The sequence below is a fragment of the Crinia signifera genome, chromosome 12 (genome assembly GCF_055691185.1).
Source record: "Crinia signifera chromosome 12, ASM5569118v1, whole genome shotgun sequence".
Lineage (NCBI taxonomy): Eukaryota > Metazoa > Chordata > Amphibia > Anura > Myobatrachidae > Crinia > Crinia signifera.
In genome coordinates, this window is record NC_139228.1 from 9,084,565 (window position 1) to 9,101,995 (window position 17,431).

Sequence of the window (17,431 nt, forward strand, 5' to 3'; positions counted from 1 at the left end):
GGCCCGAGTAGGACAGCAGCAGCAGCTTCATTATGGGAGGGTTTTCAATCAGAGGCAGTGCTGAGCCTGTGAGGTCTCCGACAGAGCAAGGTACAGAGGGACAAATACAGGCTTTCCTTGTGGTGTGTGTGTGAGTCACTTTTTCAAGAAAGTGCTTGTATAGCACGAAACGCGTAGATCCTGCTGTGCCCGTGGACCTCCTCTGTACCTGCCCCCGTACCCGACATCCAAGCCGCAGCCGCCGGACTCATCATCTAAACGAGACCGGGCGGCTTTCGAGACACACGGCTTTGCTTCTATGCCGCACTACAGCTGCTCCCCCGGCAGCAACTTGTGTTAGAGGTAGGGAAAGCACAGGACCACGGACAGTCACATAGCTCAAGAAGAAAGTAAATATTCATTAACCTTTTTATTTTTCGGATGCTTTTTCCTTTTTCTTCTTTTAACCTTTTCTTTTCTTCATATTTTTTATACAAAATAGTGCTCATTGTCACTTGTATATTTATACACGTGTAGGATGTACATGCCGGGCTCTGTTACTGATATTGTTACTTGTATATTTATACACGTGTAGGATGTACATGCCGGGCTCTGCTACTGATATTGTCACTTGTATATTTATACACGTGTAGGATGTACATGCCGGGCTCAGCTACTGATCTTGTCACTTGTATATTTATACACGTGTATGATGTACATGCCGGGCTCTGCTACTGATCTTGTCACTTGTATATTTATACACGTGTATGATGTACATGCCGGGCTCTGCTACTGATATTGTCACTTGTATAGTTATACACGTGTAGGATGTACATGCCGGGCTCTGCTACTGTTATTGTCACTTGTATATTTATACACGTGTAGGATGTACATGCCGGGCTCTGCTACTGATATTGTCACTTGTATATTTATACACGTGTATGATGTACATGCCGGGCTCTGCTACTGATATTGTCACTTGTATATTTATACACGTGTATGATGTACATGCCAGGCTCTGCTACTGATATTGTCACTTGTATATTTATACACATGTATGATGTACATACCAGGCTGTGCTACTGATATTGTCACTTGTATATTTATACACGTGTAGGATGTACATGCCGGGCTCTGTTACTGATATTGTTACTTGTATATTTATACACGTGTAGGATGTACATGCCGGGCTCTGCTACTGATATTGTCACTTGTATATTTATACACGTGTAGGATGTACATGCCGGGCTCAGCTACTGATCTTGTCACTTGTATATTTATACACGTGTATGATGTACATGCCGGGCTCTGCTACTGATCTTGTCACTTGTATATTTATACACGTGTATGATGTACATGCCGGGCTCTGCTACTGATATTGTCACTTGTATAGTTATACACGTGTAGGATGTACATGCCGGGCTCTGCTACTGTTATTGTCACTTGTATATTTATACACGTGTAGGATGTACATGCCGGGCTCTGCTACTGATATTGTCACTTGTATATTTATACACGTGTATGATGTACATGCCGGGCTCTGCTACTGATATTGTCACTTGTATATTTATACACGTGTATGATGTACATGCCAGGCTCTGCTACTGATATTGTCACTTGTATATTTATACACATGTATGATGTACATACCAGGCTGTGCTACTGATATTGTCACTTGTATATTTATACACGTGTAGGATGTACATGCCGGGCTCTGCTACTGATATTGTCACTTGTATATTTATACACGTGTATGATGTACATGCCGGGCTCTGCTACTGATATTGTCACTTGTATATTTATACACGTGTAGGATGTACATGCCGGGCTCTGCTACTGATATTGTGCTACTGAGTCAGTGTATCCTCCTACTGGGTGGGAGTTAGGGTGCATGAGAGCAGGAGGCTGGGTGGTAAAGCATGATAGGGGAATGTGGGCAACACAGGGTGAGCGGGTCCCCACTGGCGGAAGTTACAGGGCAGGAGAACAGGAGGCATGGCAGTGATAGAGGTGTGTGGTCATGAGGGGTAGTAAAGGTTTTTGGCTGTTGCAGAGTAGGGATGGGCATTGGTGCAGACGCCATCGATGGTTGGCATTGATGGCAATTTTGCACCCTGCCATCGATAGTAGGATATTACTTGGATAACCATCGATTGTTGTAGCTATCGATGGTCATCCATTATATCTGACTGAATAGGCCGTGGGTCAGTCAGAACTCGGTGGCGGGACTTCCGGGTGTTGGGGGGCGGATGGCAAAAGTATTCAACATCGGCCATAAACCATCGATGATTTGAAATCATTGATGGTCGATGGGCATCCCTAGAACTGGAGGAGGGTGGGGGACAGTATGCAGCTTCCGACAGTGGGTGAGCGTCTCCTCCCACTGGGAGGGAGTGAGGGTGCATGAGAGCAGGAGGCTGTATAATAATGGTACTGTATGTGGGCAAGACATTGCTAAAAGTTGTGGCGCTGGTGCAGAGGACCGTGGGGACACTTCTGGCAGTGGGGGAACCTGCAGCGCGGCAGCTAGGGCCGGATTTCCCACCTAGGGGCGGCACCTGCTTGTGGCGGTACAGGATCCCCCATTCTCACGGGGGTATGTGAAATGCGGGACCGAGGGTCGCGGGGGTCCGCGCGGGGGGGAGAGGCGGAATTGCCAGGAGGGGGTCTGCAAATTGCGGGAGGGGCGGGGGAGCGCAAATCACGGGAGGGGGCGCGGGGGGGGGCTTGAATTGCGGGAAGGGGGGGTCCGCAAATTGCGGGAGGGGGGTTGTGGGGGTCAGTGAATTGCGGGAGGGGGGGTTGTGGGGGTCCGTGAATCGCGGGGGGTGCCGTGAATCAAGGGAGGGGGGGTGTGTGCGTGGGTCCGCGAATCGCAGGGGGGGGGCGCCATGAATCGTGGGGGGGGGGGGTCGTGGGTTGCCGCAAATCACGGGTAGGGGGGTGCGGGGGGGGGTGCCGTGAATCGCGGGAGGGGGGTCCGCAAATCACGGGAGGGGGCGCGGGAGGGGGGGTGTGTTAATCGTGGGAGGGGTCGCGAATCGCAGGAGGTGCTGTGGGGGTCCGTGAATCGCGGGAGGTGCCGTGGGGATCCGCAAATCGCGGGAGGGGGGCGCGGGGGGGGGTCCTCAAATCGTGGGGGGGGGCGCGAATTGCAGGGGGGGCTAGAATTGTGGGAGGGGGGCGCGAATCGTGGGAGGGGGGTGCGGGGGCCGTAAATCACAGGAGGGGGGTGTGCCGTGAATCGTGGGAGGGGGCTGGGGTTCGCAAATCACGGGAGGGGGTGTGGTGAATCGCAGGAGGGGGGATCGCGGGGGGGGGCGCAAATCGCGGGAGGGGATCCGAGGGGGGTGACGTGGATCGTGGGAGGAGGCTTGGGTCTGCAAATTGCCAGAGGGGGTGCGCGGGGTTGCCGTAAATCGTGTGAGAGGGGGAGGTCGCGGGGGTCCCGCGAATCGCTGGGGGGGTCGCGGGGGGGGGTTGCCGCGAATCGCAGGAGGGGGGAGTTGCGGGAGGCCCGCAAATCGCGGGGGGGGGGGTCGCGGAGGTCCCACGAATCGCGGGAGGGGGGTGGTCGCGGATGTCTGGGGGGGGTGTGTGCTGGCAGAGGGTGGGGGGTGCGGGAGTAATGGTGGATGGTGGCTGTGGAGAAATGGTGGATGGTGGGCGTGTACTGTAGCCCTGGCTGGGCGGGGGAGGTGATGTCAAGGGGGTGGGGTGAGTAGAACACTGGTCTTTTCCCTAGGGGGAGCGGGTTTGTGTATAACGCTGGGAGGGAACGTTATACACATAGAACACTGGTCTTTTCCCTAGGGGGTGGGTTTGTGTTTCCCGCTGGGTGGGAACGTTATATACACAGGGGATGAGTGACAGGTCTGGCTAAATATATAAGAGATATGTCTGAATGACGCATGTCTGTTTTCCAGTGTTTGGGAGCAAATGTTGGATTGTCATATGTTGCCATACATTACCAGATTTTTGTTCCCACCAGACAGATTGGACAGATAAATCTGTATGTGTGTACCTAGGTCACCCGGCAGCTGGACAGGTATACTTATTGCTCACTCACAGACCTATTTCCCAGGTTACCTGGCAGGTGCGCAGATGCATTCATTACTCACAGACACATTATAAAAATTCCACAGGTGGAGCGAATTATATCATTTGTTCTGTGTGGAGACCTGGAAAATATGCACTGTGTGGGGTCCAGATGACTGAGTTGGAGAACGCATGCAGTACATCTGTCTGTGAGCAGCTGGCTGGAGTTACACTGATTGTGCCAGGTACCAATTAGTAACCGGGACCCACTGCACTACACTACTGCGCTTTCAGAATTCACTATAGCATAGATACACAAGTACTCCTATATAATATAACACTGGACACACACAGTTGTTCATTGATTTAATATACAACTAGTCATTATTCAGTCACATAGTTAAGAGCAATCCGGTCCTCAAATCTTCCAATAAATAACTAGATAGTTGGAGCATTTTATGAAACCTGCTCTACTCAAACAAAGCCACAAGAGGGCAGCATAGAGCTATAAGTGCCTGCACTATTCAGAATAAAAATTGCAGCAGAAAGTGCAGATGTGGTCATGTAATGAGTTAGTGATTCCTGGCCTCTGTGTACCGCTACCCCGTGTATATTATATATTATAGCCATTAGATAGTAAATCACTGATCTGTAATGAGGATTCATTTAGTAAATGCCCCTCTCTCGATGCATAAGAGTAATAGAATTAGAGGCCATTTGGCAGAAGACTGAGTGCAGGACCATTACTTACATTTTATCTGGAAATTAGCAAATAACGTTTACTGAAGAAAAAAAATCATAATTTCCTTAATATTATTCTCATAAATGAGGGGCAACAGCGCAGGTCAGCGCAGCGTCACCATTTGGCAGCATCCACCTAATGCACTTAATAATTACATTTCTTGGAATCCCTACCTACAGCTCATCCCGTGCCTGTGTGGGAAGGACATTTGTCATTTATATGGCAGCGTCCGGCCAGCTTATAATACCTGCTGTATCTCAGGGTCTCGCAGCCTGCTCAATAAAGGATGTTTAGCCAGAAAACTAGTAAATGGCATTTGTATAATGAGATGAAACAGGAGGGGCGTAAATTGCTCTGTTCTCATTACCCGGAATGTGTTCCTATGTTCTATGTAATTGGATAGAACCCCAAATATTTCTCCATATCTATATCTTACTACAACTGGCACAGCAGGTGCAGGGCACAGGTGTGGATTACTACATGGTGTCTAGATAGATAGTTAATAGGTCTACACCAAAAGGTCAACATTCAATAGGTTGACCGGGTCAAACTGTCGACAGGGTCAAAACGTCTACATGAAAAAGGAAGACACACTGCACACTATTATATTCTCCCACTATGCCGACATTGATGGTGAAGTAAGAACAAGCCGGATAATAAAAAAACAAATCATGAAAATAAATGTCGACATGTCATATGTCTCCCTTTTTCATGTCGAAATTTGGACCATGTTGACATTTTGACCCTGTCGACCTATTGTATGTTGCCCTTCTGGGGTAGATCTATTGGCTGTCTATGTAGATATATCAGCTGGAACTAGGGTGCACCGAGGCCCCTGAGAACTGAAGGGCCCACTGCTGCCCGTCCCCTTTTGTTTTTCCCTGTCACCCATTGTTTTTCCCTGTCACATGCCTCCCTCTACCTCTCCCTATAATCCTCTGCCTCTCCCTATCCTCCTCTACCTCTCCCTATCCTCCTCTGCCTCTCCCTATCACCCTCTGTCTCTCCCTAGCACCCTCTGTCTCTCCCTAGCACCCTCTGTCTCTCCTTATCACCCTCTGCCTCTCCCTAGCACCCTCTGCCTCTCTCTATCCTCCTCTGCCTCTCCCTATCCTCCTCTGCCTCTCCCTAGCACCCTCTGCCTCTCTCTATCCTCCTCTGCCTCTCCCTATCCTCCTCTGCCTCTCCCTAGCACCCTCTGTCTCTCCCTAACACCCTCTGTCTCTCCTTATTACCCTCTGTCTCTCCTTATTACCCTCTGTCTCTTCTTATCACCCTCTGCCTCTCCCTATCACCCTCTACCTCTCCCTAGCACCCCCTGCCTCTCCCTATCCTCCTTTGCCTCTCTCTATCCTCCTCTGCCTCTCCCTATAATCCTCTGCCTCTCCCTATCACTCTTTTCCTCTCCATATCCTCCTCTACCTCTCCCTATCCTCCTCTGCCTCTCCCTATCTTCCTCTGCCTCTATGTATCTTCCTCTGTCTCTCCCTAGCACCATCTGTCTCTCCTTATCACCATGTCTCTCCTTATCACCCTCTGCCTCTCCCTAGCACCCTCTGTCTCTCCCTATCACCCTTTTCCTCTCCCTATCACCCTTTTCCTCTCCCTATCCTCCTCTTCCTCTCCCTATCACCCTTTTCCTCTCCATATCCTCTTCTGCCTTTCCCTATCATCCTTTGCCTCTCCCTATCACCCTTTTCCTCTCCATATCCTCCTCTGCCTCTCCCTATCATCCTCTGCCTCTGCCTCTCCCTATCACCCTTTTCCTCTCCATATCCTCCTCTGCCTCTCCCTGCCTCTGCCTCTCCCTATCACCCTTTTCCTCTCCATATCCTCCTCTGCCTCTCCCTATCCTCCTCTGCCTCTCCCTATCCTCCTCTGCCTCTCACTATCCTCCTCTGCCTCTCCCTATCATCCTCTGCCTCTCCAAATCCTTCTCTGTCTCTCGTTATCACCCTCTGTCTCTTCCTAGCACCCTTTGTCTCTCCTTATCACCCTATGTCTCCTTTTCACCCTCTGCCTCTCCCTAGCACCCTCTGCCTCTCCCTAGCACCCTTTTCCTCTCCCTATCACCCTTTTCCTCTCCGTATCCTCCTCTGCCTCTCCCTATCATCCTCTGCCTCTCCCTATCACCCTTTTCCTCTCCATATCCTCCTCTGCCTCTCCCTATCCTCCTCTGCCTCTCCCTATCTCCCTCTGCCTCTATGTATCCTCCTCTGTCTCTCCCTAGCACCCTCTGTCTCTCCCTATCACCCTTTTCCTCTCCCTATCACCCTTTTCCTCTCCATATCCTCCTCTGCCTCTCCATATCCTCCTCTGCCTCTCCCTATCATCCTCTGCCTCTCCCTATCATCCTTTTCCTCTCCCTATCCTCCTCTGCCTCTCCCTATCCTCCTCTGCCTCTCCCTATCATCCTCTGTCTCTCCTTATCACCCTCTGCCTCTCCCTAGCACCCTCTGCCTCTCCCTATACTCCTCTGCCTCTCCCTATCATCCTCTGTCTCTCCTTATCACCCTCTGCCTCTCCCTAGCACCCTCTGCCTCTCCCTGGCACCCTCTGCCTCTCCCTATTCTCATCTGCCTCTCCCTAACATCCTCTGGCTCTCACTATCACCCTTTTCCTCTCCATATCATCCTCTGCCTCTCCCTATTATCCTCTGCCTCTCCCTATCACCCTTTTCCTCTCCCTATCCTCCTCTGCCTCTCCCTATCCTCCTCTGCCTCTCCCTATCATCCTCTGCCTCTTCCTATCACCCTCTTCCTCTCCCTATCCTCCTCTGCCTCTCCATATCCTCATCTGCCTCTTCCTATCCTCCTCTGACTCTCCCTATCATCCTCTGCCTCTCCCTATTATCCTCTGCTTCTCCCTATGACCCTTTTCCTCTCCGTATCATCCTCTGCCTCTTCCTATCACCTTTTTCCTCTCTCTATCCTTCTCTGCCTCTCCCTATCCTCCTCTGCCTCTCCCTATCATTCTCTGCCATTCTCTGCCTCTCCCTATCACCCTTTTCCTCACCCTATCCTCCTCTGCCTCTCCCTATCCTCCTCTGCCTCTCTCTGTCATCCTCTGTCTCTCGATGTCACACTCTGCCTCCCCCACCCTCTCCCTGTCATCCTCTCCCTGTCACCCACTGCTTTGTGGCATATTGTAAACTTGGTTTGGGATGGAGGAGGCCCAAATTATATTTTTGCACCTGGGCTCACCCCCCACAAGTTCCACCACTGTCTACAGGGTCTTCTGGCTCCCCAGCTGTAATAGAGGTACGCTGATTTGCGCATTTGGATATTTTATTAATTTAATAATTTGGGGAGTAATAACCATTTCCTGTAAAATGTAATAACAGATTCAGGAATAACCCTAAAAGTAAGATAGATATAGTAATAAAAGATCAAGAGATAGTGTCAGATACCTAAGCATCTGGCACTTTAAGAAGCGCAATCCTGCCCAGAAAAAATTAGAATGTCCTTACAGTTTTTAGAAATATATAAAAATCAATTTATTAAAAATATATAGATAAAGTGGAATCAATCCACACAAAAAGATTCATATAACAATATAATTGTGCACAATTCAACAGACAAACATGACAGACAACATATAACATATATTTGCAAAAAAGCTAATTTTGCTGGGATTGCCGTTTTTCTTGTGAATATTAAAGTCACTGAATCAGGAATGAGAATATGAGGCTTACTATAGGCAGTGATATAATCTCATAGTTACCAGTCCTGCATGATCTTTCTGTGGTGGATAATCAAGGTCAGTCTCTCCAACTGGTATATTACCAGAGATGTACTCCGGAAGAAGCTGTGTTGGGAACCTTCACCTACTGGACCAGCCAGTTAGGTAGTATTTGTAATCCACGGATTTTTCAAAGTGCGCTTGCAGATAAACACAGGACCGGCAAAGATAGGGCTCAAAAACGCGTTTCTCCGCCTGCTCGTGAAGTCGGCGGCTTCCTCAGTCTTAGTCCTATAGTAATATAATCTCCTCAGACACATCTAGTACAGAGTGAATTGTTCGGCTGAATATAGGCTCCTCCCATAGCATCGCTATGTGTAGTCCTTGGTTCTGCTTAATATCAGCAAGCATAGACTCTGCTGCCCCCTGCTGTCAGGTCATTTCTTCTGTCTCTCTACAGGCAGTGGCTTAAATGCTATAAGAAAATGAAACTCTCCAGAGCCTGAACATTGAGTCCAACTTTATCTCCAGCGCTGGGATGCTGGCCGTCATTCACGCCATGAAGCATAACTGACTGAACTCAAGGTGAGGTAAGACCAGGGCCGTATTATCCATAAGGGGCCCATAAACTATGTTTTGCTGAGGCACTGTTACCTGTGCCCTACTGCTCCAATGATAAAAGGCGCCATAGCAAGGCACACTCCTATACTCCTTTCACGTCACACCTGGGATTTGGACACTGGTCCCTCCTAGGAGTGACCCGGCATATGCAAGGTGCAGCTCCCCATAGTGACCTAGCAATAAGTCCGGTAGCTGACATCAGAGCAGGGGGTGTGTCTTCGGGAGGCAGCACTTTGAGCTGCCTCCTCTATAAAGTGAACGGGACACACCCATTCACACTGCACAGCAACACGGGTCTGACTGGGGATTAACCCTTCTTTTAACCCGGCAAATTTGAGGGTCATGTTGGAGTGTATGCTGCAGCCACCTGTCCCAGCCATACCTAGTGCAGCACAGGTGATGGGAATCATACAGTAAGGGGGAAGTCCAGGAGCAGAGCATTGTGTACCTATAGAATGGGTCATGTTGGAGGGTATGCTGCAGCCACCTGTGATGACTCCTGTCCCACCCATACCTAGTGTGGCACAGGTGATGGTAATCATACAGTAAGATGGAAGTCCAGGAGCAGAGCATTGTGTCCCTCCTGGAGAGACTTATGTTGGAGGGTATGTTGCAACCACCTGTGCTGACACCTGTCCCAGCCATACTTAGTGCAGTACAGGTGATGGCAGTCACACAGTAACAGGGAAGTCCAGGAGCAGAGCATTGTATACCTATAGAATGGGTCATGTTGGTGGGTATGCTGCAGCCACCTGTGCTGACTCCTGTCCCCGCCATACCTAGTGTAGCACAGGTGATGGTAATCATACAGTAAGATGGAAGTCCACGAGCAGAGCATTGTGTCCCTCCTGGAGAGGCTCGTGTCGGAAGGTATGCTGCAGCCCCCTGTGATGACACCTGTCCCAGCCATACCTAGTGCAGCACAGGTGAGGGCAGTCAAACAGTAAGAGGGAAGCCCAGGAGCAGAGCATTGTATACCTATGGAATGGGTCATGTTGGTGGGAATGCTGCAGCCACCTGTGCTGACTCCTGTCCCCGCCATACCTAGTGCAGCACAGGTGATGGTAATCATACAGTAAGATGGAAGTCCAGGAGCAGAGCATTGTGTCCCTCTTGGAGAGGGTCATGTTGGAGGGTATGCTGCAGCCACCTGTGACGACACCTGTCCCACCCATACCTAGTGCAGCACAGGTGAGGGCAGTCATACAGTAAGAGGGAAGCCCAGGAGCAGAGCATTGTGTCCCTCCTGGAGAGACTCATGTTGGAGGGTATGCTGCAGCCCCCTGTGATGACACCTGTCCCAGCCATACCTAGTGCAGCACAGGTGACAGCAATCATACAGTAAGAGGGAAGTCCACGAGCAGAGCATTGTGTCCCTCTTGGAGAGGGTCATGTTGGAGGGTATGCTGCAGCCACCTGTGACGACACCTGTCCCACCCATACCTAGTGCAGCACAGGTGACAGAAATCACACAGTAAGAGGGAAGTCCAGGAGCAGAGCATTGTGTCCCTCTTGGAGAGGGTCATGTTGGAGGGTATGCTGCAGCCACCTGTGACGACACCTGTCCCACCCATACCTAGTGCAGCACAGGTGACAGAAATCACACAGTAAGAGGGAAGTCCAGGAGCAGAGCACTGTTTCCCTCCTGGAATGATCCATTTTGGGAGGTATACATTGTGTATATTACATTTAAATCACTGGAATATATTAGATTTAAGCTAATAGCGTAATAATGCCTGGGAACTGTTTATAGCTCTACCTAATTATAAATTACTTGTCTGTCAAAGTTTTCTTGTAGTGGAATAAAGACAACTGCATATTCCCCTGCTCCCACTCTGGCTGCCTGGCTCTGCTGCTGCACAAGAGGGAGAGTTAGTTATATCTGTGTGCTCCAGCTTGGAGGCTGGCAGTGGGGGATCTGGGGTACATTATCCCCTATACACACCACACCCCTTTATTTGTCTATGTTGGTGCTCATGTGAATACTAAAAGTGTAAATGGTGGCATAAGTTCTTCTTTCCAAAAGTCAGCGGCGTAACTAGAAATCTTGCGCCCCCCTGCCAAACAAATGCTGCATCCTGCGCCCCCGTGGCACCGGCTCCCCCCTGCCATGGCTAGGGCTGCAGAGCCCTAGCTACACCACTGCCAAAAGTCAGCTGAAATGGGGCAGAAGATTGAATTGCCGAAGGGGGCCCCACAAGCATAGGGGCCCCAGAGCATCCCAAGACAGCGCAAATCAAAAATAAAACGCCCTACCAACCGCTGCTACAGACAAGGCTGACTACAGAGGAGAAGAAATCAGAAGAAAGTAATGAAGGGCAGCAGAAGATGCACGATGGAGGCGCAGAGTGTTGTGTGTTTGTGTCGCACACTAGGTAATGATAAATACGTCCTAGTGATTACATACTGTGGCGTCTCTGTCTGCATAAATTACCATTGGAGAACCATTTTCATGTTTTGTTATATTGTCCAAACCTTTATGTGGATTCATCTCGCTGTACAGCTGGTTTTTTTTATGTTTCAACACTGATTTTGTTGCAGGTACCTTTTAATTGTTTTAATAATTACATTTGTTATTCCTGTAAGGGGCCCCACTGTACTGCTTTGCCTTTTTTTTTTTTTTAATGTGCCAATCATTTGCAAGGAATGATTTTGTATTGTAAATGATTAGAGTTTAAAAAAAAAATCCAGACCCTATTGCAGATGCTCTCTTAATTCTTACACCTGCGTATTAGCCAATCAGAGAAAGAGGGCCTCGGCTTGATGGACCATGTTCCTTGTCTTCACTTAATATGATGCTCTCTAACCACTGTCACCTTAATACTTATGGGCGAGTTATGGATGGTCCAAGTGTAATGGGAGATGGTTTCTGTACCCAGTGCTTATAGTCCTTGTCCACTAGCAAAAACAACCCTGGATTTTGTGCGGGGACGCGCATTGACCCGGGTTTTTTGCTAGTGGAAAGGCGTCCCAAGGAAAAATCCTGGGTCAAGTGTCCCTGCAATTCATCCTGGGTAATTACCTGGGTTGGACCCGGGATGCTCCCGGGTGACGGGAGAAGTGAAAACTGGTAACTGCAATGTAAACGGGTTCACTGCAATGAGATGCTTTCATTTCCCAGCACCGCCCTGGCCCCGCCTCCCGATGACATCACCTGCCCGGCTTTAAGGGACACTAAATGTGTGTGTGTGTGTGTGTGTGTGTGTGTGTGTGAGAAAGGTTGTTCCCATGAGGGATGTTCTAGACACATATAGAGAAAACACTCTCTCTCACAAGCACTCACACTCTCTCTCACAAGCACTCACACTGTCTCTCACAAGCACTCACACTCTCTCTCACAAGCACTCACACTCTCTCTCACAAGCACTCACACTCTCTCTCTCCCTCTGCATAGCAAATGGAGTCCGTTCTCCTACCCCAGGGCAGGTCTAACATCTGCAGAGACCGGTGCGCTCACATTTCCCGTTTACACTGCCCCTCAACACGGGATCTGCCCTTGTCCAACTCTGCTCGAATCCCAGGTTGGATGGGTGCTGGACGGGGTCCCGACAGTCAGGATCCCGACAGGAATTCACCCGACAGCCGGGTTCCCGACGGCCACTGGCTATTTTCCCTCATGGGGGTCCACGACCCCCATAGAGGGAGAATAGAATAGGTGGCTCGCGTAGCAAGCCACCGTGCCCGCAGTGTGGCGAGCGCAGCGAGCCCGCAAGGGGCTTTGTTGCGCTCGCCATACTGTCTGGGTCCGGCCAGTCGGGATCCCGACGTAAGGATAATGACTGTTGGGATCCCGACTGTCGGACCCCTATACCACACCCGGTTGGATTGCTGGGTCACTGGGTTATTTTTTGGGGTGCTGTTTCCAACCAGGGATTTTGAGTTGGCGTAAAAGCTATAATAACTGGGATACAAATGTACACTGTCCCTGTCTGTCTCCATCCGCCGGCCACACCACCCGCGGGCTGGCTTCATCTGTATGTATAACCTACAAATTGAAAATTAATTGAATAATGACAATTAATAATTTTGCATTCACATGATATCCCTCCACCCCCAATACACACACACACACACACACACACACACACACACACACACACACACACGTGTCTGTGCATAAAAGGAACCATATATAATTTCTGCACAGACATAGCTACTGGCTATGCCCTGCCTCCCTGCTTCCAAACGTGGTGGTTCCACCTCTTTCTCCCACACCCACTGGTGATGTCATGCCGGTGGTGCCACTTCTTACTACCATACCCACTGGTGATGTCATGCCGGTGGTGCCACTTCTTACTACCATACCCACTGGTGATGTCATGCCGGTGGTGCCACTTCTTTCTCCCACACCCACTGGTGATGTCATGCCGGTGGTGCCACTTCTTTCTCCCATACCCACTGGTGATGTCATGCCGGTGGTGCCATTTCTTTCTCCCACACCCACTGGTGATGTCATGCCGGTGGTGCCACTTCTTTCTCCCACACCCACTGGTGATGTCATGCCGGTGGTGCCACTTCTTTCTCTCACACCCACTGGTGATGTCATGTTGGTGTTGCTACTTCTTTCTCTCACACCCACTGGTGATGTCATGCCGGTGGTGCCACTTCTTTCTCCCACACCCACTGGTGATGTCATGTTGGTGGTGCTACTTCTTTCTCTCACACCCACTGGTGATGTCATGCCGGTGGTGCCACTTCTTTCTCCCACACCCACTGGTGATGTCATGCCGGTGGTGCCACTTCTTTCTCCCACACCCACTGGTGATGTCATGTTGGTGTTGCTACTTCTTTCTCTCACACCCACTGGTGATGTCATGCCGGTGGTGCCACTTCTTTCTCCCACACCCACTGGTGATGTCATGTTGGTGGTGCTACTTCTTTCTCTCACACCCACTGGTGATGTCATGCCGGTGGTGCCATTTATTTCTCCCACACCCACTGGTGATGTCATGCCGGTGGTGCCACTTCTTTCTCCCATACCCACTGGTGATGTCATGCCGGTGGTGCCATTTCTTTCTCCCACACCCACTGGTGATGTCATGCCGGTGGTGCCACTTCTTTCTCCCACACCCACTGGTGATGTCATGCCGGTGGTGCCACTTCTTTCTCTCACACCCACTGGTGATGGATGTCATCAGCCAGCCCAGGTCCCTAAACATGGTTCCAAGCCATGCCACAGACATAATCTTCATGTGACAGTGAGACGGTTTTCTATAAGGTTTGAATGGGACCCAGGTTAGATGACCAAGGTTACCAATTCACACTGCCCGTAACCTGGGTCTTTCTCAGACCCACCCAAAGAACTACCAGGGTTGGATTTTCTGCTCACTGGACCTGGATATTTTTCACTGACCCTTTCACACCAATATGGGTAGAGGTGTAGTGACATGCACCCTAATTGGTGGCTATCTTCAGCCAGAACCATTAAAACGCAACGCTGACTGCTCTGAGGGTGCTCCGCCCAGCTCCCAGCGTTCTCTTTGCTGCAATAGAGACACCTGCATGCCTACGGGCCTGAAATGCCAATGCCACAAGTCATGCCCTTATTTTCTGGCACTGCAGGAACAATGCCCTGAACTGCTGGACATGTCGCCAGTCCCTCTCTCCTGTGTATAGATGATGTGCACATTTGTTTACTGCTGAGCAGCGCAGTGAGTGACAGGGTTCCTCCCAATCCCCCCCCCCCCATTACTGCAGGGGCACTATGGGTTGTGGTGGGTTCAAATGATAGCAGGCAGCCACTAGTTGATGGTGTGGCCTGATGAGTGGGAGCAGTCTGAAGACATCACGGTGCGCAGAGTAAGCCACACCCCACTGCACTCCCATTGCATGGACCATCTCCGTGCATCTCCCGGTAGCATGCCAGGGTATCAGGAGCTGGCATAGTCAGCAGGTAACCAGGCCTTCTGCCTCTGCTGATGGGGCACATCCGCAGGCAGCTCCCTGTATATCCCTTGTCTCTGGTGCCAGATAAGTTACTGTCATTGAGCAGCATCTCACACCTGCCGCAGGGCTCAGGTTGGCCAGTCCACGGCTGGTGAAAGGTTCACTTAGTGCTGTGGTTTATCCAATGAGCTACTTGCCTGACATTGAGCATAGGGCACCCGTGTGGCTAGTTGCTGGTTTTATTGTGGTTGGTTCCCTGCTTCTAGTCCCACTTTAGGTTTCTATTAAATGATGTACAGTTTGCACTGGTCTACATGATAACACTGAGAAAAATGCCCCCAGTGTACTGTAGCCTGCAGAGTGCAGTGGGCTAGGGCCTGTTCTTTAATTTAGCTATGATCCTGTGGTCCCTGGCCCTAATCTTACTGCAGATTCCCTTTTCCTGTGGATTTTTCACTGGAGTCCATGATAAAAGTAACAAACGAGCACTTGAGATACCATCAGCTGTGTAGCTCAGTGGTAAAGCGTCTGCTCTCATTAATGGCAATGATAGTGAGTTCCCTGGTTCGGAACCTCCCTGTAACACATACCTGGCCTCACTGTGGCTCTCCGGCTGTTGTGTAAGTACATGTCTCAGCATGCTGGGATTTGTGGTATCACAACAGCTGGAGAACCCTGGTGAGTGCTGGCCCTTGGGTGTGTGGCAAGAGATGTCTGCCAGGACCCCACCGTCATTGCCAATATGGAGAGTCAGAGCAGGTACAGGAGAGAGACACAGCTGCATTTTAGAAAACTTTTCGGTACTTGTATATTATCACGGCGCCCGATTTAATCTAAATCGCATACGATATCGCATCCTAATGATTTGCGGCCGATTTTTTGGACGATTCGATTTGTGATGCGATTTTGCGTCCGAGTTTTGGCCAATTTTTTTTCGATTTTCGGCCATTTCCTGCCGATTTGCATGTTATTCCATCCTTGCACACCCCCAGGTACTATGCGATGGTATGCGATGTGATTTTCGGGAAAATGCCCGATTGTACAATTAAATATTGCATAGCATTGCATGCCAGCAAGAGGCATGCGATGTGATTCGCAATGTTAAATGCACCCCCATTGTTAACGCCACTCCCACTATCAACGCCAACCCGAAGCGTGGCGAGCGGTCGGCGGTACGCGTCCTCCGACCTATTCATACCCCCACTATCCACGTCGGCCTGGAGTTGATTTTATATAGTGTGGCGAGTGGACGCGGATTACTTTACATGTATTCCGTGTCCGCTCGCAGGGCTCGCCACACTATTTAAAATCAACTCCACGCTGACGTGAATAGTGAGGGGTCGAAAGGACGCGTACCTCCGCCCCTCGCAGGCTCGCTACGCTCGCCACGCTTCAGGTTGGCGTTGATAGTGGGGGGGGGGGCATTTAACATTGTAAGCACCCATCAGGGTGATTGTACAATTACAAATCGATTCACTTCACATGCTTCGCATGGCATGCATCACATGCCACTACGATGCACTACGATGGAAATCGGGGGTGTGCAAGGTGTGCAATGATGGAACAGCATGCAAATCGGCCGGAAAAAGTGAAAAATCGGTCGAAAATCAGCCGGAAAAATCGATTTTCGGCCGATTTCGTGGGCGCCGTGATAATACACAAGTACCAACTTTTCAAAACAATAGAAAAACTAATTTAGAACATTCCCTGGGATTCAAATCCAATCTATATTTCACTTTAGTTGGGTCCGTGTTTTATTTTAGCTATGATCCTGTGGTCCCTGGTTCTATTCATACTGCAAATTCCCATTTTCTGTGGATTTAGCACTGGACTATGTGATAACACTGAGAAAAACGACGACACCTTACTGTAGCCGGCATAGCTCAGTGGGCTTGGGTCTGCGCTTTGTTTCTTTTTAGCTATGATCTTGTGGTCCCTGGTTCTCCATAAGAACATTAAGAAGTTGAACACCTGAATACCACCGGCTGTGTAGCCAGGTGGTTAATTTCCAGTCCCTACACCGGGAATGATGGTAAGTTCACTGGTTTGAATCCCACTTAAGGTTCTTTCCCTTTTTTCCTGTGGATTTTTCACTGGAGTCCATGATAAAAGTAACAAACGAGCACTTGAGATACCATCAGCTGTGTAGCTCAGTGGTAAAGCGTCTGCTCTCATTAATGGCAATGATAGTGAGTTCCCTGGTTCAGAACCTCCATGTAACACATACCCGGCATCACTGTGGCTCTCCAGCTGTTGTGTAAATACATGTCTCAGCATGCTGGGATTTGTGGTATCACAACAGCTGGAGAACCATGGTGAGTGCCGGCCCTTGGGTGTGTGACAAGAGATGTCTGCCAGGACCCCACCGTCATTGCCAGTATGGAGAGTCAGAGCAGGTACAGGAGAGAGACACAGCTGCATTGTAAAAGACTTTTCAAAACCGTAGAAAAACTATTTTATAACATATCCTGGGATTCACATCCA

At 49.9% G+C, this 17,431-nt stretch overlaps 1 protein-coding gene across 3 annotated transcripts in view; it reads left to right on the forward strand.

Moving 5' to 3' along the window:
* Positions 1 to 17,431, forward strand: part of LYSMD1 (LysM domain containing 1) — a 146,687-nt gene that overhangs the window by 35,429 nt on the left and 93,827 nt on the right. For 2 of the 3 annotated variants that reach the window (XM_083166493.1, XM_083166494.1), the window contains exon 3: positions 8,901 to 9,030. The gene's annotated coding sequence lies outside the window, so the exon portion shown is untranslated. The remainder of the gene's footprint in view (positions 1 to 8,900; positions 9,031 to 17,431) is intronic. The other variant, XM_083166495.1, reaches the window with a different exon arrangement.